Genomic DNA, 27,882 nt, shown 5'->3' on the forward strand with positions numbered 1-27,882 from the left:
TCACACGGTCGAGTATTTTGGTTTTTTTTTTTTTGGGTAATTCAAATAGAAGCGTGAAGCCGGCCGGGCAATTCTAACTCTGAGCGAAACCAGAAAAGGCGCGGGGGGGGGGGTAAGCAGCGCGTTTGATACAGAATTCCTCAACGCGTGTGATTCAGACACATCATTTGAAGCCGACATGTTGAGTCTTGTCCGCACCGTATACCTCTCTGGTCCTGTGGGCTCTTGTCTAAAATATGTGTTTGTTTTTTTTTTTCTTCTTTTACAATAGATAATCGCACGATACGATTTGAAATGGAATTGGTAGGGAGTTTTTCGGCACCCCAGCTGTGTGTGTATTCCCCTATTTATTTAGCGTTCAAAAGAAATTAGGAGAAAAGGCTGAATGGAAGTAAAATTATACGTAACAGAGTAGGGATATTAACTCTTTCTGGTATAGGGCCTGCGGCGCGCTGTGGGCTTCTATTTTTGAATGATTTATCTAATGCCAATGAACTAGGTGTCTGTCGGTGTTATGTCTGCCGATAAGTGATACATGTAACTAAAAACTGGCCAGACTTTGTCGGGGACACTTGTGATGAAGCTCTATGTCGGTGCCACAAGGATCAGCGCTGACCCCTGAACTATCAGAGTGGGCATTTTATGGGTGGCGGATCAGGAAACCAATTACCTACTTCTCTTGGACATATGTACACGTCACGTGTCGCTAAACTCTACCATTACGTACGGCGAGTAATTGATTCCCTCCTGCGGAGGGAGGGCTGGCCGCGTTCAGCCTGGGGGCAAATCCAGTGCAGTAACCTGGTAATAAATCTGCCCCAGAACCAATTTGCCAGGAAATGTGTACTATGTATGTATACTATCCTGCCCCGTCCAAATGTATTTCCAGAATGCATAGGAAATCCAATGAAAACACCTAAAACATTGAACTCAAAGCAGCCAGGGATTAATTGCCCCTCTGCCCCCTTGCCATCCTTTCCTTGCCCCTCTTGTGAGTTTATTCACCCCACATACTGCTGGGGCAGCTCTCTCCCCCGTGCTGATCGGCAACACATGAAACATACATGTGCGCTGGAAAAAAACGGCCGCAGTGGTCACTTTAATGGCAAAACCTTTCCCTGGCTGTTGTCGTCTAATAGCAGATCGATGACCGTTTAACCGAAACGTGTTTTTCAAGCTACGTCGCATGCGTTGAGATTCTCCCCCCGATCGCGTTGTGTAACCTGTACACAAGAATACTACAGAAATGGAATTTGCCACTGGGGATGGCGGGGGGCACGTGCGTTTTCCTTTCTGGGGTAGTTACGCAGGGGTATTTTTGCGGTGACTGCAGAGCTTTCTCTCGCTATTTAGTTGGGGATTTCTATGGGAAAATTGTTGTTTTTTTGGATTTATAAAATTGACGTCAAAAGTCGATTACAATCCTCTTTATTACAAAATGTGCCTTTTTTTCCCCCCCTACTATTCCTGGAGAAAATCCAATTCATCAGCAATATGCTTTCCTGCATGTTTTGGACTAAACATGTTATGCGACGGGTAACGGGGTGACAGGGCGCTCTTACTGCCCCATTGAAGTTGCCGGCCGGGGGAGGGGCAGCCGATGTGTATTAGCCCGTCTGGGAGCTTTAGGCCAGTGAATGATGGTTTTGTGGTCAATTGGCATGCGTGAAGAAGGGGGAGATGTCACACCTTCACAATGAGTCTGGGGCAGATGTGCCTTTTCCTTTCTCAATTCATCAATCATCCCCTGGGCCTTCTTCCTTCTTACCCCATTGTTCCCTGGGGATGGGTTTTTATGTATTCGCCATCTTTTTACTCATTTGGTGGGTTATATCGCGTCAAAACAAATATATATATGTTTACAAACATATTGCTGACTAATTTAATTTGTGTCTTTTTCTGATTGTTACAAAGAATAGATCTTCTAATAACAGAGCACAGGGCTCTAGATATAGAAAATGACATTAAATGTTTTAATTAAAGTACAAGAGGAAAGTTTACTTCAGAGGAGGAGAAATGTTAGAACAAGAGGCCATAAGGAAGGAAGTTTTATTTTACTGAGAGTGTGGTAGGTAAATGGAACAGCCCTCCTGCAGATGTGGTAGCGGTTGATACAGTTAAGGAGTTTAAACGTGTATTTGTCCCCTGAATCTCAGATTAAGGTTTGAAGGTTTTCTAAGACGCTCAGAAACAACTCTGGGGAAGAGCTGAGTCTGGGGACGTGACGAGGCAGGGATAGACGTAAAGAGGAATTAACCGGTGTCGTGATCTTTTAGGTGCCGGCAGGGAGTGGGGGTCCTGGCACAAAAGGCTAGCGTTTCCTTTAAGAAGAGGGATTGCCATTGTCAAAACTAGAATTTGTTGTGTTAGATGAGTGCTTTTCAGTCCATTAGACTCAAAGATGAGGCGTTGAAGACTGGGCACGAGGTGTGTCGCTTAATGCGTTTACACTCATTGTGTTTTGATCGGCTGAGCGTTTGTGTTTGGCCTTGGGAAGCGTCCTCTGCCAAGTAATATCTCATTGTCGCTGGAGGTCACATGATAATAGCTTTCATTTAGAGAATAATGGGCAGAATGGATAACTGAATTCATCCGCATATCCTTCCTGTCATTAATACGATACCGATTAGCCGACCTAATTTACTGATAAACCCCAATCCATTCAATGATTAACCCTCCGCTGATCTGCTTCCCTTATATGACTTTTTTTGGTGTTTTTTTACATTAATCTGTAAATCGATGTCAAAGTTTACTACGCTCAGCCCTGTTTGTTCAGCCAAATGAGCAACACTTGGAAACGACGACTCTGATCAGCACACAGCAGGTCCCAGTCTAACTGGCGTCCTATGTTTTTGAAAGAATTTGGCACCAGATCTTCCCCATGAAAAGAGAAAAATGCCATTAGGAATACAGTGTTAATTATTAGTGCGCTTTATTATCATTACGGAGACCAGAGCATTCGTTATGAATTGTCTGGAGAGACTTGTGTCTTCTGTTAAACCCAGTGGATTTCTTTAAACATGGCAGCCTTGGGTGCTGTTCTGTTGGGAATTCTAGCTACTGGGTTCCAACTGGGTTTATCTGAAGGGTTACTTCTCTAAGTGATGTGTCTTCAAGCTTTGAACTTACACGCTTATCTGCTGCGTTTAGCTCAAGTGTTCCTCGGTTAAATGATATAGTTTTACCGACCCCCAGATTTTTCCAGGAAACACCATGGAGGAACTCTTCACAACTCGTGGATCTGTCTAGAGAAAGAGGGCATAAAACCCCTCATTTTGGTACGTCTTGGCACGTTGTCCTGAATACCCGTCAATTTGAGGGATAATGTGGGGGAGCCTTCATGTTATCTCTGGAATCCACTATGGAAGGTGGACAGGGCTTGGTAGGGTTTGTGGTTGAAATATATTTTTTTATATATAACCTATTATTGACTTATTTTTTTGTTTTTACCCTAATCGTGCCATGTGCTGGTCTAAAAAAAGTGTATAAGTGCCTTAGTCTGGGCGCATTCTTGGTAACACATTAATACTGTATTTATGTGTTTTGGAGTGACTCCCAGACCTTTTTTTTTTTTTTTTTTTTACATTTAATTTATTTCAGATTGCTTGTTATGTTATTTCTTTTTAATCCCCAATTGACAATTATAAAAAGACTCGGGGTTAATACTAAACAGCTGAACAACACATGAAAGTCTGGAAGAACATCATTACTTAAAAAAGCGCCAGCCTATGTCACAGTCCGCACACTAGGAATGCCAAAACACGGAAAACTTACCATTAAAAAATGTAGCTCTTTCCAATATTGTTCCAAATATGTGAGTTTATAGTCATACATAACGTCAAATACTTATCAGGCGCTGGTGATGTTTAATGCAATTAATGATGTAAAATATACTCTAACCATATTGATGATTCACAGAAGCAATATAACGCTTTCTCATTATTCATTGTTCATGAACAGAGGGAGCTTGTGCTATGGATTACTGGAGATAGGTGAAGTCTACTTGTCCTTCTAAACCTCATATATTTGTAAAACAAGTAAATAAAATAATCGAACTATTAGTGTCTTTTTTGGTAACTTTTTATAAAAATCTATCACAGTTCGGTGGGACCATCAGCGGGAAAATTCCATTGGTTCTATATTTAGAATTCCTAGTAAATGTAGCCCAGTGTTGCTTAAACATACTCTTGTGTGCCTGCTCCTTACTCACGCTGCTCTTCTCGGATGGGATCGCTCATCACCATTGATCTGGTCCTAACAAGGAGGTTTTTTTTTCTCAATCGCATGCATGAGACCTCATAAAACTCCAGTGCCGCTTTAAACAGTCTGTGTATGAGCAGAAATATATAGATACGTCGCCTGTAGCAAAGTGGTGGATGGGAAATTCAGCGCAGAGCAGTAAGCGAGAACAGACGCATCATTGTTTGAGATTTTTTTTTTTTAGGTCGTGTCTCGTGCCTTTTGTTAAGTGAAGCATTTATTTCGGGGCAGAAACCATCGTAATGCGGGGGTCAAAGTAACAAGTTGCAAAACAATACCAGTGAAAGGGTTAACAATCTCTCTGTTAAGATATTTGAACACGTTCCTTATAAAGAAGATCCACATTTCGGGATTAAAATGAATTTAGGATACCCCCCCCCCCTCGTTTCCCCCTTCGTTGTGGCTTTCTGATCAAGACGGCACATTTGGTTCCGAAGATATTTCCCACTTAATCAAATTCCATCTGCTTTAAATTTTATTTTAAACATCTTATCTTCCCGTGGATCTGTTGGCAAGTTAGAAGTAAAAATAATCAAGATTTCCATTGTTTTCCTTTTGCACGATAGTATAAAAACCCAGGGAAGTTTTCTGCACAGTGGCTTGAAACAGAAAAGTCTATTAAGTACAGGGTACTGGCAACCGATTCTCTGGTCTGAGTAGGGACCATGGATGGAAATTTTATTTCCTTGGCATCTGCCTTTTCTTAGACAGCGGCCGGCGGCTGCTTGAGCTTTAGGACTCCAGCCGAGTTCTTATTACTAGACGGATTTTTGGCCGAGATGTTCCTCCCGCTAGAGTTTTTTTGTGTAAGGAGTTACATTGACCGCAGTGCCAAGAAGTGAATGGGGAAAAAGCAAACTGCAGCCTTCACCCAATTTACTGCCGTGTGCATGGGGTCACGGGGGGACAATTTATAATTCTTTAAAGGAGTTAGTGCCGGTTGTGCTCTTCTAGAAGAAGCCGAGGCTTTGTCTAAACAACTTTATGGTCCTGGGTGCGCCGTGCACCTGTACATCTGTCACCTATATGGGACGAAAGACAAGTGGACTAAAAATATATATAAAAAATAACACAACTAAGAAAAAACTTGATACTATAGAAAATGTAGATTATACCACCATAAGCCTTTACCGCTTTCTGAAATAGCAGAATGTCAGGAAACACAAAATACACAAAAACCCCAATAACTTTTTTTTATAATGGAAAACCATTGATTCCAGATGGCTGAGACACTGAATACTTCATTCAAAACACTAAGTCAACATCTAATTCCAAATGTAATTAAACTCACCAATACAGTTCTAACAACATATGGCAGTGATTGCAAACATTTTAATGAAGAATTATAGCTTTTCCTAAGCCTATGAAAAATGGATCTATTATAGGCGCATAACGTTCTTTATCTTATTTTTTTTTTTTACAAAAAGAATGAGCAGGGGACCTATGGAACAGTGTAAATGCCTAGTTAAATATGAGAGAGAGTCCATCGGCAAAAGATGTCCTTCGAATAAAAGCGGTACTTCAATAGGATGGCGGGAATATCCTAGATATGTGGCTAATGCTTAGTCCCAGTGACTACGTCTTTATGGCAGAAACAATATGGCAGACTAGATGGGCCAAATGGTTTTTATCTGCTGTGAAATTCTGCAGTGTCCAGTCAAACGGGTGCAGGTGGATCAGTTAGTGTGTCTCTCTCCAACGTGGGTCAAATAATGAGCAATCTGAACACGTGTAAAGAGTAGTGAAGACTGAGGTGTAGAACATGACCCCTGTAGTTGTATAAAGATCAAGATCCCAATAAATAGAACTCGATGGGTTTGTTCTAGATGGTAGCTCTATCATTCGTAAAAATAAACCTCGCCAAAACAAAATTGACCCCAAATAAAAAGCGTTTGGCTGCTGTTTATGTACATTGACAGACTGCCATTCATTTTCAAAAAGGTTTCTGTTATATGTTTTTTTTAGAAATTACGTGTGAGAAAGAAACCCATGCGTGCTGTTGGCATTAGATCACAGCACGAGCGCATCCAACCTGGCACTATACAAAACTAAATCTCAGGGAGTGACTACCCAAACATGTCACGGCTGGATGTATGGGAAGATGCAAACCATTTACCGGCCGCGGTGGAGCGATCTAGTACTAAGCATTACATTCTTCCTAATACGTGTTCTTATTTATGAAGGTGGTTCTGAACATTAACCGACCTCATAGAACCTGTATATCCTCTGTACAAATGGCCAAGTACCACCCAGCAAGCTTCTGAAAAGTACAAAGGCCCTGAAGCTACCCGTGTGTCTGTCTGCCAGATGACAGGAACGAGTTTCTGAAATAAACTTCAGGGGAAATTTGCCAATTAGAAGCCGAAACAGCGAGTAAACTTAAACATGTACCGGGTAGGCATACGGCTATCCTGTATCTAAGAAAGGACCAAGGACTGAGGCTTTACATCAAGAAAAATGGATGATTATCAGCGGTCAAATTCTGTGTTTCTAAATCCTAAGGGTGAAAATGTACTCTTATCTGAAAGGGCCAGAGACTCTATTGGACTACAATTCCCATGATGTTGAGGGGAGTTATAGTAACAAATAGCCAAGAGCAGCTGGGTGGATGTTGTTGCTCTCCAGCCATTTAATGCACTTTTAATGCTTAAAATTTAAACAGTTTCCCCTTGCGAATTCATGGTGGGGTTCATGAGAATCCCCACTCTGCATGTCCTTATCTGTAAGAGATAAATTCAGCCAGACGCCTCTCCTGCTTACCTGCGAGCAAGCGTTTTAGGGAGCCACAGAGTACTTTACATGCATTCTTCATTAGCAAAGCTGTACAGGACACTACGCTGTGTACACGCGTGTATTTATGGCAGCTTTTGTACTCATTACTGTTTAAAATGGCAAGTTTTTGGATTTTTTTTAAATGTTCCTGTAAACTGGAAAACAGAAATTCCATTTATGTTTACCCATTTCCCATTAGAGAAAACCCAGTTAAATTTTAACTACTTGAGTAAACCAAGTCCTCGCTATACGACCAAGTCGGCTTTACCGAAACAGAATGTGTGTCGCTTTCATCGGCTCGGTAGGACTCGGCAGGTTCAAGGTGCAGCGGAGAGGAATGAATGGAGGGGGTGAAATAAGTAAATAAACTCAGACTTATGCCTGAACGTCGCTTTTGTAGAACCAACTTGTCCACAAAAAATTAAACTTGAAAGGGAAAGCTGATAAAATAATGTGAAAGGGTTCCATTGTAGCTCTGTTATGGAACCTTACTAACATGAAATATAGCACATTATCTGTGTTGGGTATGGTATGAAAAAATGATATACTTCTAAAATAAATCCTAATGTATTTAAAATAAGATGTGCACACATTAAAATGTACAAACTGCTCTAAAGTACCTGGCCAACAATAAACCTTGTTCACTGGTACCGAGAGTTCCTTGCATTACAACAAGGACAGAGATTACAAGAGCTCTGAAAATAGAGCTCTGTATCCCATAAAGAATAGCAGACAGGGCAGAGAACATTAAATAACAGAGAAAAAAAGGCTAAATAACCCTAAAAGGCGAGTTGTCAGGAGAGCTGTCCATATATTACCAGTATTAAGGATCAACCCCAGCAAGCTTCTACTGGAAGAAGAGCTTGGCCGGCCCTGTATGATGCATAGTTGAGATCTCTTGTTGGGCCAACCCTGACCTGGCCAGCATTGGCATCCTGTACTAATGGAATAATGGTAGTGTGACGACAATTCTATGCAGTCTTTTCATTAAATGTTGAGTAAGCCCTCCAAGCATTATCCAACCTGTCAGATGAACGCAGTGCCCTCTTAACCATCTACCCTGCCAGCTAAATGACACATTTGGAAAAGCCCATGAAGTTCTCAGAGCTCGCAGCCAACTTGGCAGAAACAATATGGCAGACTAGATGGGCCACATCCAGGGTTGTAGGTGTACGTCTTAAATGGGCAGTCCTGCAAGCCTAGTTCCTGCCCAAGTACAAGTAGCCAAGTAATGGAGACCGTTTAAAGCCAGGATCTCCACTCCATACGATTTCATGCGTTTTAGTGGTGTGACACGACGAGGTTAATATTTTGAAAGTTCTTATCACATTTAGAAGGTTTTGGTTAACGAAGGTCGCTCTCTGCTACTAGTTGCAAGCGAGAGTAGGAAACATTTTCTTCCTCTCTCTCTCTCTCTCGTAATATAGACACATTGTGTGAAGGCAACATGTGTTATGTAGATAAAACACCCAAATGTAGCAGTTTACAATCCAGCATATTTTGTAAACCCTTATAATGCTTATATCTTATAAACAGCAATGTATACATATTAAAACTCTTTTTATTTATATACCACCATTCGGTTGTCCTAACTAGCTATAAGTAGTTTTGTTATTCGAAAAGCTTTGGAGACGCCAGTTACTTCGTAAGTCATTAATTACTCTTTGTATCATCATCATTTATTGTTTTGCAGCTCAGACTGGGTGGAAATTATCGAGCCACGCTCCCAAGAGCGGATGTATGTAAACCTAACAACTGGAGAATGTGGTTGGGAGCCCCCACCAGATGTCCACATCCGCCAATCTGGTGAAAACCAGTGGTGGGAGCTCTATGACCAGCAAAGTGGACGCTTTTACTATTACAATGCTCTGAACCATCAGACAGTGTGGCATCGACCCCAGCAATGTGACATTGTACCTCTGGCCAAGCTTCAAGCCGTAAAGCGCGCCTCTCAGCCCAATCTCACCGGGCGGGCCAGCCAGGAGCGGATCTCTCATTCCGGCAGCATCAGCAGTGATGGAGGAAACACAGCTAACGATGTTCTGGTGCTTCAGGATGCTGAGTTTGGAAAGGACGGAACTAAAAGGAAGGGAGACAACATGGACAGCCGAACGAGTTCAGGGAGGTGAGTCGGTCATAACTATGAGTGCTGCTGAAACTAAATATCTAATCCATAATATGCCCTATGTTGCAATTTGATGTATGCTTGTTTTCCATCCTAACAAAGGCCATCCTTGGGGTCTGGGCAACACCTTTCTCCTGTGTCCCATTCTGGATTAACCTGCAAAAAATCTACATGAGTCCAATGTTGCAGTAAGTGGGTTGTGTGCGCACGCTTTGTGGGTTATTTTGAGTGGTCCCGCTTTCTGCCACCAGCATGGCACTCTGTAAGGCTAATTTCCCCGCTCATTAAGTGGGGGTAACAGCCGTACAGAGTGTTTCACATAGACGCTGCGGGGATTTAATTAGTGGAAACTGATGAAAACAAGATGTCGGGACTTTAAAGGCTGCTGGGATAGCAGGGAATTAACGTCTTTCATGTGACTCAGAGTGTATCTAAAGAGGGAAGGAGCGGCTACCGAGTTACGTGGTTGGAGCTCACAGTTTACCGAGTATACTCTCTGGGGCCCGGGGTTTGTGCAGGTGTGCGTCTCTGCTCAATGTGTACACACGGTTTCTGCTACTTTAAGTTGACTTTTCATTAGCAGATCACCTAGCAGTCACCTGACACAATTTAGAAGGTGTTCACGTCCATGCAAAAATAAATACCCAGGTTATGACGAACCCGCCAATTAAGTGCTATTACAAACAATGCCGCCAGCTCGCCGTAACAAGGAATCCGCTTTCGGAAATCTGCAGCCGCGGCCTGACCCTGGCGTCTGTGTCCGGGTTTCAGGAGCGCATGCTGGGGCTCACTGCAGCTTGTCCTGCGAGGCTTGCCAAACAGGCCTTTAAAAGATTGTTCACAGCAAACTGGCAAATTGCTCGGGACACCTTTTTTATAGCTAACAGATGTTACCGCTTACACCCATCCTGGATTCCTGATCCAGTATGAACTAGACTGGGAGTGAACAAATCTCTAGTACCATCTGGTACTCGCAGGGTTAAACAGACACACCAGCAGAGTGTATTTATTTCAGAATACTTTAATTGTCCTTCCTTTTAAAGTAAGACATTTCAAGTAAATTCTCTAATATTAAGTTACCCGTGACTTTATTAATATGTATTGTGCCCAAGGGCATGTCCTACTTGAGTTTACAGTACTTAGTGTTTAAAGTGCCAGCGTGTAGTGTTGTATAATGGACGGTTTTGGGGACATATAGGAATGACACGTGAATACGTATAATGTTTGCGTTGAGCTCTGCTCGCATGCACGCAGATAGCGACACACGTCTCCATGTACCCTGCCTCGCTTACACACTCAGGCTGGCAGGGTAGTTGGCGCTGTAGCGTTTGCTGACCCGAGCAGCTGTTGCTGGAATCCGTTCAGTCAGCAGATATCCGTGTGTGCTATCTCACCAGCCGAACAATGCGGTCTTTCATGAGCGGACTCGCACGGCCCTTGCAGAGAGGACAGCTGCAGCATTGTCTGATTCGGGATTGGAGAGGAAACTAATCGAGATGCCTTCCCGATACCATCACTAACCGCTGTCTCAAAGATATTCCCTTGCACAGGAACTTTATAATGTCACTAAATGAGCCTTTTATGTTCTTTGAACCCAGATTACCAATCTTCTTCCCAACAGTCGTTGCCGTGTGCTTGCTTTCTGGTCTATATGGAGACTACTCGCTAAGGCGTATGTTCAGGGTTCCCCTATAGGAGGCATAGTCCTTCGCAGACCTCCCTTATGCCCCTCTTTTTCCAGGAGCTGGGTATGAATATATGACTGTGTGCTACAGCCCTAAAAGTTATAATAATATGTATAAAAACATTTAAAAAGTGTATTCGGTTGAAATATATTATGCTTTTTAATTAGACAAATATTTCGCTTATGAGATGAGAACCTCTGTGTAAAAGCTATCATAAGCAAAATAAATAATCATAGTAATAAAGTATCAGTAGTTGGGTGAAGGAGATACAGGTCACCCGAATGTGACCTGTGCGTGCAAATTACTACAATTCAGTTAAAACTAAGAAAACCTTCTTTATAAGTGATGTATTGTATTGTATGCTTAACATTTACTACCCAGATTTTTCCATGGCAGTGTACCTTTTAAGCATGGGGGGGGGGCGTCCTTTATGGACAGGTGTTGGACTCGAGCCATCGGTACAGAAATAGCTCCTGGTTTGTATCAAGCGGCAGGTGCGATTAGTAATTTAGTAAGAGCAGAAATATGAATCAGAGCCGACAGCTGCTGTTTGTTTAGTTTCGATGCCATGTTTAACATGTGTGAGTGAGGAGTAGGACGGGGATGGTTTGTGCTGGGGGGAGAAGGCTGTGTGGAGGGCAACGAGGGATGATGATGGATGTTGAGACTTGAGACGTATGTCAGACAAGCGCACTGCTTCTGTGCATTGTATACGATGCTTGCGAGGAGTGTGTCGGGTGTAAGCTGGAGCAGATCCCACAGATCCCGCCATAAATCCTGGGAGGAAATTATTCTTCGCGGATGTTCATAAACTTTACCGGCGTTCACTTCCTGATTACTCAATTCACACTTGTTGTTGTGCTTGTGGATGCACATGCGCGGCAACCTGCACAGATAATGAGTTTACCGACGTAGATCGCTTTCACTGTCTGGTTTACCAGCGTAAAGGGCATCGCAGGTAGTTATATGCCCGCTGGCATGAACACTAGTGCCGACGCAAAAAAAAAAAGCAAAAGAGCTTGAGTGACATATAAATTTATAAAAAAAAACTAGAAAAAAAGGAACACTGGAGGAACATGCTTTCGAAAAGGTTGTGGACAGGACCGTTATTTTATAAAGATTAAATATTAAATAACTGCCCCCTTCTTGTTCCGTTGAATGCTCCGAGGGCTATAATTCCACCGTACTAGAAACTATTATTAACACCAGCAAGCGCCGGCGGAAAGATCGCTTCTTATATCCGAATGTCTTCTGCCGGCAGGATCGGTTTTACTCCCTGGATGAATTTCGAAACTTCGCCGCCGCATCGATAACTCGCTTCTGACCTTCTTGGAATGATAATAATGCAGTTTTAAATCTATCAGTAGATGAACTCTTTTTATAGGTGGAAACATACTATACTAGTTACGGTGTTAAATCCTCCTGTTCACAATGATTTCAAAAATATTCCATTTTTATAATGTTTTTTTTTATTGTTTAACCAAAAAAAACCTTGAAAATATGTAGACAAGCAGAAAGTTTTGAAGAACAGAAAAAGGAGCATCGGGAAGGTATAACTCGGCTTTCATCATGGTGTTGGTGACAGGTGGAACATATAGGTGGAAGGGGCTGTCCGTGTTATGATGTCATAGCGATGCTTTGCCCACATTCCTCTAAAAAAAAAAAAAAAAAAAGTTGTTTTTATTTAGAAACAGAACCAGAGTGTTCTCGGCTAAAGCTCCGTTTCCTGGAAGCCAAACATAATAAAACTTGTAATTACTGCTTGACAATGACAGGAAGAGCTATTCTGAGGAGGACGGGGCAAGGAAAGTCTTTGGAGGTCGAGCTACTGTGGGAGAAGGTAGTCACCACATAAGAGAGCCGGGGGGTAGGTTATGTGCAGAGAGAAAAAGCTAAGAACGGTGTCTGAGTCTGAGTCGGGTCATAAATAGCGGACGGATCCTGAAAGGTCTACATGATTTTCCTCCGGGAAAGCCGGACTTGGATAGTTGACTAAGGAGTCCTTAGGAACAGTTAGTAGATTTTCAGCTTAATGCACCTGCAGTCTAGTTTGTACTCGCCATCAACAGGTCCTGGGCAACATGATCCTGCATGACTCGAGGTGAGATAAAACAACGTTCTACCGCTAGCCCACTCTTTACTTGATAGACTAAGTCATTAGATATATTAACTGGAGAGTTCTAATCAAAGATGCTTGTTGGTCCTAGCTGGCTGACTAGAATTAATTAATATAGATTTCCTTTTATATGTAAAGCCAGCCTAACGGAAACAATTTTATGAGTTTGTTTTAAAAAATGTCCCTTTATGTACAGCTTCACACGGGTCTTTATATACTGTATATTACATTGATGTAACTTTTATTAGCATGCTGGTGGAAGTCGTGAGCATCAGGACAGTCAGGAGGTGTTTTATTACCAAGAGAGAAATATTTGGAATATAAAATTCTTTAAGACTGAGCAATTTGGGTGTTTAATAGCATTCATGGTTATTTTATCAAACAACTAAAATGTACAGAATATTTGACTGTTGCGTTATTTGTAACCCGCTCCCCTGCCTCGAACGCATTTATTAACGATCCTTTACTATAACTATATTGTTCATATTTGCTTTCTTATTTTTGTTGTTTTTCATGGGAATTTTTCATGTATTTTCTTGTCCAAGCTCAGAGAAGGTATCAGAAACGTTGATTAGGTGAGGCTGATGCGGGATTCATTATAAATGCCACCTCCACTGGAGGAATAAAATCCAACAAGTGTTCTTAGCAGTGTCTGATGAGTAATATTCAGCCCACATTCACAGAGATCTGTTTCACGGCGTTCTCATGCGCGGGTGCAACAGCCTCTGCACAACACAGCCATTTAGGGCTTTGTTTAATAGTTAATACTCGGGCCAACTCCGCAGCAACTCAATGAATTCACTGTATGCCGAGTTACTTTGAGCCGTTATGAGTTACAACGTACTCTGCCGAGGACTCCGCTGAACTTATTTTGAACCCTGTATCTTCAGACTCTCGGCAAGATCACCGAAAAGCTTTATAGAAGATCTGCCACTTTTCCCAAATCTTTTCCCAAATATCTTACGGTTCCGAGAACTAACCCTATGTCATGGTGATTACATATTAAAATAAGCAATATATACAACGCAGCCCCTCTGCCACACAGCAGGGAGCCAATCGGCCGCTTGGGGCACAGCGCATCGATCAAAGGTGGAGTGCTGGGATATGACATCATATTCTGGCGCTGAGCGGGCGGCTGGCGGGGCTACCTAGGGTTCGGCCTAGGGCAGCCGTTGGGTTCAGGCAGCGTTTGTAAGAGTAGGTGAGGAGAAAGGAGAGAACGTTAGGAGAGTAAAATGATCACATAAAACTGGCATTGCCACGGGCTGCCACCAATCTCACCTTCTCTGCAGTGAAGCTTTAAGCCAATTACCTGATTGACAAACAAACAAACAAAAAAAGCAAACGGAATAGGGAGTTTAAGTAAAAATATGTAATTATACTAAAAGCCACGAGAGCTTTTCCTCTTTAACACAGAATGTGATCCAAGGAGCCATTGGTTACTTAATTTAACATTGATTGGCAGTTTTAAACTCGGGACTAAACCCAAGCCAGTCCTGGCCTTAACTAATAAACATGTGTGACTGGTATTCTTCGGGGTATTTAAATAACCCCCAGATGCATCGGTCTCCTGCGTAACAGAAGTATACGTCTCATGCTGAAAGACGCCTTGTTCAAAATGCATTACAGGGAAAAGTATGTTTTTCTTCATTCACAGCAGAAGTATGGCGCTGTACACCCCTTTACATCTGTGGATTAACCTTAATCTCCAACCATTGTAATTATGAAGTTAACAAGGCCCTACAGTGGGTTCTATTTATTTATTTTCCAATTACCAATCTACCCCCCCGCCCCACTTCTTCTTTATACTGTGTTTTATCCTTTTTTTTTTATTTTTTTTATTTTTTTTAATCCCTCATCCTATAATTTCACTATTCTCAACTTTCTCTATCTCGCACCAACACAAAATCTCCCAACAAAAGCTGGATTGTCACCCTTAATCCCCGAAACGTTTATCGAGTTCCTATTTCCTGTTGTCCGGAGCGCGGCAGGACCCAACCCAACCGAGTCCCTGGCAGGCGATTGTGCGAACATTGAGTCTGAAATGGCACAACAATCCCATTGTTCTAATCTGACAGCGGATGCGTAAAGGTCTAAGTGTGAAGGACTGCTAAAGGCCTGCTCCCAAAATAGAAAGCGATGTAGTCGTTTTCTTGTCAACACCAACAACTACCGTATATTATAACAGAGTTTAAGGCATTGTTTATCATTTATCCGTTTCTGGATGTTTTTGAATATTTTCAACACCTTTTCTTTTTTTTTTGTTCATTAAAACTAATCTAATAGTATTGTTTTAATGTGATATTAGAAGAAAAAAAATCTAATTGTTATCACAATGTATAGCTAGCGGGGGGGGGGGTCTGCAAACTTACATTCAAAGAAGTCTACTTATGTTTCATGAATAGCTGAGCTACAACAAAAATGTCACCAAAAGTGGTATTTGGGGGATTAAGGGCATGGCAGAGGGATCTGGTTTCCAAAGAGATACGCGTGGGAAGAACAAGACTATGGGTGGCTTTAATATTTTAACATATAAATATAAAGTAGCAATTTTGCACACTCAAAATCTTAAAAATTACCCATAATAGAGGGCATAATAGGGCCCCTGCCGAACTGGAATCATGAACCTCTCCTGCCCCTTGCATGTCACAAGTGCCATTGTCCTTACTTTGCCTGTTAAAACTCTCGTTTTATGGTTTTCTCTTGCAGATGGCAGCCCGTGCCTGGGACAAAGGCAGCCATGCTGGTGAAGGTGAACAGTCTCAGGCAGGCTCCTGCATCCCCAACCTGTGCACCTCAGCAAAATAGCATCCCGAAAAACTCTTCTACTAAAACCGCTGGACACGCACAGCCTTTCGCTGAGAAATCTGGTGGGGATCCCAAGCAGTCCATGCAGATTAAAAAGACCGATAATGGTGGCTTTTGTCTAGTTTTATCCAACGGGGCCAATAGCCAGACCCCACAGAGAACGCCCACAGGCACACTTCAGCCCCCATCTCCCAGATATGGCTCTCCGCCTCCCATATATGACGAACCTTCAATGGATTCTCCTATTTATGATGAACCACCTGCAGAGATGGACTTTGAAAGCATGACTGCACGTTCGGTTTCTCCACCTTTGTCCCCAACCGGTAGCCTCCACAGTCAACCTGTGCCCCCAAAACTCCTTCCCTATCCAAGTGTTCACCAGCATAAACACAAGAGGAACCCATCTGCCACAGAATACAGTCCAGCGGGTAGGGAGTACATAAAGCACATGGTGAATGTTGACCAGTCCTCGAAACAGACTACATCTCCAACTGGGTCCCTTGACGCTCCATCCAGACATCAGCCTGGTCAACTGGCCCTGAAGGAGAGTTTCAAACATTCTTGGAGGGTTTTGGAAGCTAATGTTCTTAAGAACATGGAGGCCCACCATAATCGCCAGAACAGCCTTCCTCAAGACTACCCCACAGTTGTGAGTCAGCAGGATTCCGGCTACTCTACGGGACCTTCCCCAAGCTTGAGGAAAAAAAGGGGTAGGCGGCAAGGTGCTGGTCAGATAAGACCAGGCTCGGTGGGCAGCAGCAGTGAGCTTAATGCGCTGAATGAGAAACTAATTGCCGAGATGAGAACAGTGGTCACCAGGTCCCCTGTCTGCAGGGGAAGCAAGGCCAGTCTGGACACTGAGATGCTAGAAAGCACTGTTGCTGCCGACAACAATAAAGTGAGGTTTCGGATGGACTCCTTAAAAAAATGTGGTGGGACAGGGTCAAGGGACGATGTCACAGCCAGCAGTAGATCTTTGTACAGACCTGTTCCTGAGCGCCGTGAGAACATCGGCGTAGAGGCACCAGCACAAGAAGTGGTACGGCAGAAACGAACGTACGAGAAGATAGATTTCCTGGAGAAAAAGGTCACCAGTCAGATCAGTTTACTTTCATCAGAGTCAACAAAGACGGCATCTCAGGTAAGGAACTCGCAGCTCTTTTGTCGTATATTTGTGTAGGTTTGGGTTTTTTAAGGTTACAAGTTGTTTCAAGCCAAGACATGCAGACACTTTGTTTACTACAGATGTCTAGTCATGTGTTAGGTATGACTTGTTTAAAAAGTGTCTTCCCTATTTGGAGTTTGTCGCCGTGTACTATTGAGGCACAAATCTAGATTTAAGCTCTTGTTGCTTAATTCTGCTTGCCCTCAGAGTGTTGGGGAGGTGGTGGTGGGGTGGTTTGTAAGTAAGTATACTTGTAATGGATGCTAGGAGGAGCTGACCCAGGAGGAAGTCCTTAGATCTGATTAATGTTTTTCTTTGATTTGATGGTCCAGTTTGGTCCAAAATCTGAAATTCACAGGGTCATATCTTGACACTAACCAGGCAATTTTGAAAGATTTTTGTGTTCTTTACAGTTCCACTAGTGTTTCATATATTAAACATCATTAGGTGGATGCCAGATAATTGGGTTAAAAGAGGCTAATTTTGGGTGCAGGTGACACATTGTGCTTTCCATTCTTGTTTTCTGGAGTGTGCTGTTTTTAAATATAGAAACTTAATTGTTAGGTGTATTTCTGGACAGCCAAAGGAATTTTAGATTTGGACCAGCAGATTCTACCTTTAACCGCTGCACCGTACCTTCAAGCCACAAACTGATTTATTTTGGTGCGGAAAGCGAAAACCACGGACCGTTATTATTCGCCAAGCACTCTATAAGCTTCGTTCCAAATGTGATGGCATAAAGATGAGTGTCCTCCCTGTAACTATATGCGTATTGGATCTATTGGAAGACTTAAATGCCCGCTAATCAGACCATGCCTTTAAGTGCGTGTATGAAGTATACTTTTATATAGTATGTAAGAAACTAAAATGTGCTCCTAAATTTCCAGTTCATTCTCAACCAAAAGAGGCAGGTAACATTCTATTGGCTGAATCTGTATTTTTTAAATAGTATGTGTGTGGCCGATAATGCAGGTCCCTTATCATTGCCCCCATTATTGTTCCTCCAGGGCAGGCGGTGACATGCATAGTTGTGTTACGCTTATGTTGGTATATTAATGCACACAAAAAAACACTTACATAATCCTTTAATCTATACATAGAATAGACCGTGTGTAGATCATTGTTTTTTGTGCACCCAGAAGGGAAATAATGTGCAACAAAATACATGGTGGTCAGACCTCTCATCACACCATTTTTATTTATTGTACCCAGGGCCGGCCCGACAATGGAGCCGAGTGGGGCAACCGCTCCAGGCGGCACTTTGCCGCCCCAAGCCCCCTTTTTTTTTTTTTTTTTTTTTAAAGCAAAAGAGAGAGAGAAAGGGGCGCTGAGTGGTTTTCGCTTACCAAGCTGTCAGTACCCACTCGGCGCCCCTCTCTCTCTCCTCTGCGGCGAGTCTTCCTGTTCGGTCTCGGTGCCGGCTTGTAATGCTGAGTGCCGGAAGATTTCCGACAGGGAGACTCGCCGCAGGACTGCTGAAAGGTAAGTACGGGGGGGGCGGCAGGGACGGAGGGAGAGGAAGGGTAGATAAGGGGGGGGGGGCATTTTAAAATTCGTCCCAGGCGGCATTTTGCCTTTGGCCGGCCCTGATTGTACCATGGTGTGTGCTTGTGTGATTGTGTTTTACATTTTCTATTGTTTTACATGTTCTATACTTAATTGATCATATTCTCCCACCTGTATCTGAACAGCTTGCCGCAGACTCCGTCTCTATTTCTAGGAACGCACCAGCACTCCGCCTTTTCTTCCTTTCTTCCTTGCTCAGACGCGTCGTGTTATCCTCTGAAGATTAGAAAGGATTTTTTTGGGGATATTTACAACTGTTTCTAAAGTTAAGAATAATGAGCGTTGTATTGTTCTCTGGATGAAGTGTGTTAGTTTGACTACCATTTATTGCTTCAATAAAGCATGATAAAATGTCACAGGGCTCAGTGATACGCTATCGGATAATGGCTACGTGATCTTTGAGGACAAAAGTTTCAATTTGTTAAAATCTTAGTGATACTTTGTATTGATACTTTGTATTGATATACTGACCCGGTGCTCTCTTCTTGCAGAGTGGAACTTTGGAAGCTAACCCAACGTGCGAGAGCCGGACCCAGACGGGATTTGGACCTGGATACCAATTTCCATATACTACTTTAAGGAAGCCCCTATCTCAGACTAGCATGGTGGACTGGGCTTCAAAGAACCTTAATATGCACACTCAAGGCATTTTCCGTAGGAGGATTTCCATCTCGAACATGCTCTCGTGGAACGGAGGGTCGATCAAGAAGCCCATGCTGATAACAAGCAACCGTGTCATCAAGAAGGAAGCCTGTGAGATGTTTAAGATGGTGCAGATCTACATGGGTGATCGCCAGGCAAGGACTGACAGGAACCAGGTGGCGCTGGTCCTGGTGACCAAATGTTGGAGCTTGCAAGGGTTGAGGGATGAACTCTATATGCAGCTGGTGAGACAGACCACCAATAACATGTCCTACCGGAGTCTATCCTTGGGATGGGAACTCATAGCCATAAGCTTGGGCTTCTTCTCTCCATCGCCTAAATTTCAGTCGTATTTGGAAGGATATATCTACAAACACCTGGATGAAGTCAGTGATCTTAACAGTAAGTTTTCCATTTGTAGAGGACTATACCCATGCATTGTGTAGTTATTTATGTTGTTAGGACCTCACAGTGCGTACTCCTTTGTTCTATAATTCCCAGAATGTTTCTTTGTGGTTATCGGGCCTTTATCTTAGGCCTTGTTTTATATCCCCCTTATTGTTACATCTTGAGTCTCTCTCTGCAAGTTTATAGTGTCCCCTCTCCTGAGTGCACCTCGTTCACCCATGATGGTGCCAGCAGCACTGAGATACAGTTGAGTTGCCTATTTGCCCACCTCCTCTGCCCATACCTCGAAAGCCCCATGCGGCTGCACTGATGCGATCAAACGTCAGGGTGCATCCCCCACGGGCGCAGAATGCTCTTACAGGATGAGGGTCTGTCCGGGATGCAAGACATGCGCTAAAATGAATGACGCTTTCATATAAATTGTTTCCTGTATGTTAGAAGATGCGTTATCAGGTAAGACGGAGGGGGTCGTTCCACGGGTCGGCCCTTTCCTGGAGTACTCGGTATGCCATCTGAAGAAGAAAATATCAGAAAGCGTAGCAACGCGTCCAGCTCAGGCAAATCAGGAGCGGGGATATGCCGGAATCATTCAAATACACGAAGGGGAGCAACGGAGCATAGGAGAGACGGAGAAAGGGACGAGACGTCACACATCTACAGGCTCGGATGTAGTATGCAAAGTACCACTTCCCGGAGAGGGTGGTAGATAAACAAATAAGACATGTTTTTCATGCATATATTTAATAATAATAATAAAAATAAAAAAAAGGTGATAAATATGTTAGATTAAAATTTTAATTGACAAACTTCAAAAATTGTTCATAAACTTACATAGTTTTAAACAAGTCTTGCTATATAGTTATACCAAATATATATAAATTTGGCGTAATTGCCCATAAACCCAAATATTTCCCGCACGGCAGCGGGGTATTCTGAGATATATTTTATGTGCAGACGGCAGGCGGTATAATCTGCTCACGCTCTGTAATCAGGGGGTGCCTGATCAGGGTCAGAGCGTGTCTCCTGCCATCTATAAACACGGTAATTATACGCCTGCGCGTCTGTCATTTTCTATATATATTTACTGAATAAATTACGGTGCAGTGTACTTCAGTGTCTGTAGTTTCCTACAGGGGCCAACAGCCCTGAATTTGCTGGAACAGTCACAGTAACTGCACGCATGTCTGGGACTCCCGCAGAATGTGCTTTGTTGGTGGGGGACACTGGAATATTGTTCTTGTTTTGTAATCTTCCGCATGTTCGTTGAGTGCTAGGTACGCCTTTGTACGTGTCAAAGAGGTTCTAGGTTCAGCTGAGTCTAGAACGACTTGATGTGATACAGCTGATACATTTTATATGACGCTGTGACCTATTTAGGTCTGCGTAACATTTTCTGTTTATGTCATTTAATTTCACGGTAAACTTTCTGAGCTCCTAGAAAAGAGCGAAAGAGAGGAGGAGGAGGAGGATTGGGTGCCAAAGGAGTTACTTGGGATTCATGGATGGCGTTCCCCAAACTCCAAGTGCTTCTTAGACTGGATTTAATTAAAGAAACTTAGAATATGACGGCAGATCAGACCCATTTGGCCCCCGTCTAAATCGCCCATTTTTCCTGATGTGAAGACTCAGACCTTAATCAGTCGTTGCTCTCGTCTTAGATCCAGGAGCCAAATGCCGATCCCATATATGTTTAAATGTTCTCACTGTATTATTCGCTGGGAGGCTGTTCCATTAATCTACCACCTTCTCAATCCTAACCTGAAAACTTCAGTTTATTAGTGCAGGGAGGTCATGGTGCCACCTGAAACCCCAGATCCCATACTGCCAGCCTTACACACAATACAAGCAGACCCCTCCGTGCCGGGCAGGCTGAAGCACTTTAATTACCTATGTGTTATGTCCAAATACCCCCCCACCCCCACCCATAATGTATTGAAACAGTTAGTTTAATGTTTATTTTTCCTGATACAAAAGAGCCGCCGGTAACAGCCTTGAGTTTTGTGTCGGGGCCAACGTGCAGCAGCGAGCGTGGAAGGGAGGAGCGGATCCAGCCATTCACGAGATAACACACGGCGGGGAAACAGACGGGACAGATAAGGGACAATGCTGCGCATGAATTCCGTTATTAAAGGGGCCGCTTACAGCCCAAACCCAGCTGGCAAAATAAGCAAACTTGTTTATTTTACTTCTGTTCAGCGGGAACGCGGTTCCAAGTTTATGATCTCCATTCAAAAGAGAGATTTCAGTCACTTTCCCCAAATATTACGTTTTGTAGACCAGTAAACTAAATGAATAAAGAAAACTGCGCAATAATTCAGCGCATACCCAACAAATACCATTCAAAACCCCCATCTAGGGCATAAATATTGGGGATTCCATCACACTATCCGGCCATTCATTGCTTAGCACCGCTATGTTACTATATAGAATTATCATTTTTATTTATTTTTTTTATTTCAAGAAAAGATCTTATTTTCTTTAATAAATGTAATGCTAAAAGCAGAGAAGGTGAGGGGAACCCTTTAAAGGTGAAATCCCACGGCGCCGTATACATCAAACCTCGAGCATTGAAGAAAAGGTCGTTTTTATTTATTTTTTTGTGCCAATAAACTTCGTTTATCTGCAGGCCTGGAGGCGGCCATTGTTGTCGAGTGATTATTTTGGTGACGTTTCCGGTAAAGCAAAGTTGTTTTACCATTTTTTCCTGACCAACAACACAAGACGGCCTGCATCTTTGTACTTTGGACACAAGGGTTCTTTGTCGAAGGGTTTATTAGCGAGAAAGCGAGGGGCTTCCACGGATGAACGGCCTCCGGGCTAAACGCTTGTTGTTCGTTTTTTCAGTTACCCAGCGGATCCAGGAGTTTCAAGAAATGAAGAACAAGAAGAATTCCAAATCCCGCAAAAAGAGGAAGCAGAATGGGGATGAAGAAGAAGGTAAACACAACCGCAACGACCGCATCCCTCCTAGAAAGATAACCAGGATTTATTATAAGACGGGTCAGGCTCCCATTTAACGTTTCTGTTGAGCCGCTGTAATTTATCCGATTAAAACTCTCTGCTTCTCTTTCTGTCGTTATCCGTAGAGAGGCGCTCTCCGCCGTGGGCATAATATATAGCCCTTCGATATGTGCGATTTTATTCTGTTGTATATAAAAGATGGTTTGTGGGTCTCGTGACTTCGTTTCGGGGGTATTGTTCCCGGCGGGATGCCGTAGCGTGCTTTACGCGCATCTGTGTTATTTCACCCTTTGGGGCATATTTGTGTTTATTTTTCCTTAAAATAAAACTACAGAGCAGTGATGTCAGGCTTGTGGTTTCTTACCCCCTGCGTGTCCCGGCACAGCACGGTCTGGAGGATATTAAGCAAAATAATTCTCATCACTGAACCGATCTTGAGAAAAAAAAACACAGGCAGTGAAATTGTCTTCTATATTGTGTTGGTGAAATTAGTATATTTTATGACGTATTACTGCAGGAAAACCTTGTTTATCTGTCCGCTAGGAGCATATTATACTTACATGCCACCCACCGTACCCCCAAACCATTCTTTAATCATGTTACATGTTTCCTCATTATTGCTGGGAATGCTTAATTGTCACGTGACACACAGGCAGGCACTCATGGGTCGTTGCCGTACTGCATGGATTTGAATGGATTTTAAACCTTAACGCATACAATAAAGTCTTGTTTGCAATTAGAATTGGCGGATGGTTCATGACCCCGCGTTGGATCTTATTGTCTATTGAGCCTTGGACACCGCTGAAGCCCGTATCTAATGCCGCTTTATTTTTTTTAGGTTTAGCCATCAGCACCTATGCCAAGTACTGTTATCGCAAGCTGCAAAAAGTTGCAATTACCGGAGGAAAGAAGGTAAATAAACCAAAAACCACGTATACGCTCTATGTGTGTGTAATAAGTGACCGCGTCGGCTGCCGGTGGGTTAAACAGAGAGCTCTGAACGATGCCCCCAACATTTCATTCATTAATTCATGAAGGCAGTTAAGGTTTCAGGGAAACGTTCTTTGCCTTTCTTTGCGAAGCTCGTACGGTTTCTCCGGTCCCCGCACAAGCTGCGGGTTTTCGTTCATTTGATTTATTTACTTTTTGGTTGTGGATTTTAACCTCCCCATGTAAGGACTCGCCATTAACTCTCAGCAGGGGAGTGCTAGTGGCCAAACATCTGACAGATCCACCATCGCAAAGGAGGAACGTACGCACGCTCTAAATACTCTAACCCACCCGCGCTCTAAATATTCTAACCCACCCGCGCTCTAAATATTCGAACCCACCCGCGCTCTAAATATTCGAACCCACCCGCGCTCTAAATATTCTAACCCACCCGCGCTCTAAATATTCGAACCCACCTGCGCTCTAAATATTCGAACCTACCCGCGCTCTAAATATTCTAACCCACCCGCGCTCTAAATGTTCGAACCCACCCGCGCTCTAAATATTCTAACCCACCCGCGCTCTGTGGTGTTTTTTAGTTTTAAAAGTCGCCATTCTATTTTCAAAGATGCCCGTACTCCGCGTTCACAGAGATTACCCGGGACTTCCGCAGACACCGGTGTACATGTATGGAGAATTTGTTTTATGGGACTATTATTCTTGTTATGTGGAACAAACTCCATGGGGCTCCTACGATATATAGGACAAGGGCATCCAACCTGCGGCCCTCCAGCTGCTGCAGGACTACATCTCCCATAATGCTCTTTCAGCTAAGGGGCTGGCAGAGGAGGATGGGAGATGTAGTCCTGCAGCAGCTGGAGGGCCGCAGGTTGGACGCCCTTGATATAAGAGAATACGGAATTGACACAAATGTATATTTAAATAGAATTAACACGTGTTACGGCCTACTATTAAAGAAGGAGAAGAGGGCTTACGGTCATTGCAATTCAATTCTCTGTTACAGGGCCTCAGGAAGCCAACAGTCGAGGAGATAGATCAAGCCCGGCAGGCCATTGTGACTCCATCGCTGTTTGGGAGTTCTCTGGAGGAGATCATGGAGCGCCAACGGGACGTGTATCCTGACCGAAGACTGCCCTGGGTACAGACCCAGCTCTCCCATCAAGTGCTGGCCTTGGGAGGCGAGAAGACGGAAGGGATATTCAGGTGATTAATTCACCAGCTTCCACTTATTTATAGAGCCGGCAGATTTCGTAGCGCCAGCGCTTACCACCTGCAGGGGCAACCTGGCAGCACAATGCACGTGGAAGGGGTTATGCCCAGACGGCTTTTGTTGAACCAACAAGTTCCGTGGTCCTCGTTCACCAAAAGCGAGTGCCGTATGAGTGGTTATTCAGCAGCAACCGGCTCGTTAAGTATCCTAAGTAGATTTGACATTATTTATTTACATCTCTGCTGATTTATGTTTATAGAGCTAGACCTGAGTAGTGTTATTTGTTAGTATTAAATAAGTGACTTTCTTTCATACAGAATCCCCATCACGGAATTCTTAGACTTTGCAGCATTTTTGCACTTGACTTCAGCACCGTAATGCCGCTGTTGCCGCAGGAGTTAGAAAAAAAGTGCAATGAATGACTGGGCTGTTTCAAAATAACGGACCCTGTGGTGTTTAGTATATAGTGTTGGTCTGTAACATTTATCTTCTATTTTACAGGGTCCCTGGAGATATCGACGAAGTGAATGCCCTTAAAGTGCAAGTGGAACAGTGGAGAATACCAGAGAACCTCTCCGACCCAACTATTCCAGGTATATACGTGCGGCTGTCTAAAATCTATCATTATCTCTGTCTCTGTGTCTCTCTCTGTCTCTGTGTCTCTCTCTGTCTCTGTGTCTCTCTCTGTCTCTGTGTCTCTCTCTGTCTCTCTGTCTCTGTGTCTCTCTCTGTCTCTGTGTCTCTCTCTGTCTATCTGCATCACTGAGATTTTACTGTGACCGTGCATAATGAAGCAGCCCCCCAAACTACTGATACACACACGTTTCAACTCCTTGCCTTCACTCTACATTACGATGGTCCAACCCCAGCGAGCTTCTTGTCTAACCCTGTATAATGTATACTTAAAACTGTGAGATGTTTTTGGTCTCTTCACCCATTGAACTACACTTGGGCCAGCTGAGCCCCTTCTAACTGGAGGAGCCGGCCCATGTTGGTGATCACGGCCTGCATTATATGTAAGAAATGAAGCCGCTGCATAGGGCTCTGAGCTGACTCTTATGTCATCAAGCGCATGCAGAAGAAAGCCCCAGAGACGTAGCGCACCCTGGGTACTTAAACCCAAGGGGAACCAACAAGCACAAAAACCATGGCAATCATTCTCTTTATTCAAACATATTTTTTATAATGGTTATAGTGCGGCCGGCTGAAGTTCCTGCTCTCAGCTTTGTGCCCGGTTACTGAGCTGTGAAATGGTTGAAGTTTGCACTGGGTGTAACGTTATTAAATCGCTTAAGCTTTGAGGAATGTAACCACACAACAGGCAGAGTTTTAGATGTAAGACAGCTGAACTTTCAGCTGAACAAATATGAGACGCTCAACCAAAAACATACAACCTCTTCAAAGCCAGTCCTCTCGCTTGGGAGCATCTCAAGTTTTAGCTCTCTTGTGCCATCACAGGGGTAAATATCCATCGTCATATTAGTCTGATCCTGCCCCAAGGACCGTCCAGAACTGAAGTGTGAAGTCAATTCCCCTGCACAGGGAAACAGACGACCCTAGGCGTATATTTCAGCCTCCATTGGCCTCATACGTGGGGCATGTTGGTATGTTGGAGCAAGGAGGTCCATGTCTGGACTCGCATTTACATTTTACAAGACACTTTCTTTGCAAGGGACAGGCACACATTGTTACCCACTGAGTGCAGGTAACTGAGTGCAGTGCTGTGGGATTGGGGGAATCTAATAGGGTGATGGCCGTTTGTTACCAAACAGGTTACTGAAAGTAGAGGCCGCTTTTAATGAAGCACACTTGGATTTATGGGTCTTTACAAGTCAACGTGGAAAGCAAATAATTACATTAACCAAGGCTTGGTGTCTGATTAAAGTGCCTCCGTCTGCAAACAGTGCGTTTCTGTATGTACATAATGGAAACGGTAACCTATTGATATTGTCAGACTTATCTCTAACAAACTCATTGGATTTTGTTACCATTCCAAATAATGACTTCCCTAATAATAGAAGCGTTTATTCGCTGATCTGCCGTAATAAGCCCGATAAAATGTTCCAGGAAAAAAATGCCAGCCACCTGCGCCGGTTGTGAAACAGGATGGTCCGGAATGATTGTCACCTTGGCGGTTTCTAAACACCTCTAATAATAGACGGGTGAGGAGCTGCCAAGAGCAAGCAGGTAGTTCAGCCACCCAGGGTGTTAGATAAGCATTCAGGGCTCGGGCCGAGAAACCGAGTGACGCATCTTAAAAGGTGGGGAAAGAGTGTATTGAATCAATTTGTTAAATGAAACGAAACGAAATCACTTCGAGAAAATAGTTTCCCATACTGTAGCGAGGGCGCTCTAATGCAATGTAACGGAGCCATCTCTTTCTCCTCCTAGCATCTCTCCTGAAGTTGTGGTATCGAGAGCTTGAGGAACCCCTGATCCCGCAGCAGTTTTACAAGCAGTGCATCAGTAACTACGAAAACCCCGATGCAGCGGTCGCTGTGGTCCAGCAGCTCCCAGAGCTCAACAAACTGGTCCTGTGTTATCTCATCCATTTCCTTCAGGTAGGACAACCGTTTCATGCTGGTTCCTGCTTTCTGTTAGACAGTCGTTGGGCAACAATGATCCCCTAGCTGGTGGGGTAAAATTGTAAATAGAGGTCATATAGGGGGCAGTTTGTGACCGGGCCCATTGGCCGAGTTATCACCAGCGATACGTTTTCCTGGTGATCCGGTGAGAGGGAGCAAGGCCAATTCTCCTCTGCTGGATACTTCGTGACACTGAATGCTGGCACGTTACCTGCCACATTCATTCATAGCTGTGCGGAGCAATAGGGGCATAAAACGGTCTCACGTTCTGGGTTATCGGGATGGAACCCCAGACACCCAATGTTAATGGGGCGCGTGATATGATGGATGTCCAGCGTGTCTCTTGAGCTCCACCACTGGATCCAACCATTTCTGCATTTATACCTACAGCTGATTCTATAAATGTATTTAATTTATTTCTCGTTTTCCCTAGATTTTCTCCCAGCCATCCAATGTGGGCACAACAAAGATGGATGTCAACAATCTGGCCATGGTAATGGCTCCCAATTGTTTGCGGTGCCAGTCAGATGACCCCAGGATCATATTTGAGAACACCCGCAAGGAAATGTCCTTTCTGCGGATGCTAATCGTCCACTTGGACACCAGCTTTGTTAGGGGTTTACTTTGA

General features: G+C 43.6%; 1 pseudogene; it reads left to right on the forward strand.

The window, feature by feature from the left end:
* The first annotated feature begins 514 nt into the window (after positions 1-514).
* LOC149274166 (rho GTPase-activating protein 39-like) lies at positions 515-27,882 on the forward strand (annotated as a pseudogene).

The sequence above is a fragment of the Sceloporus occidentalis genome, unplaced genomic scaffold, assembly GCF_023333645.1.
Source record: "Sceloporus occidentalis isolate IW3139 unplaced genomic scaffold, rSceOcc1.0.p SCAF_345, whole genome shotgun sequence".
Lineage (NCBI taxonomy): Eukaryota > Metazoa > Chordata > Lepidosauria > Squamata > Phrynosomatidae > Sceloporus > Sceloporus occidentalis.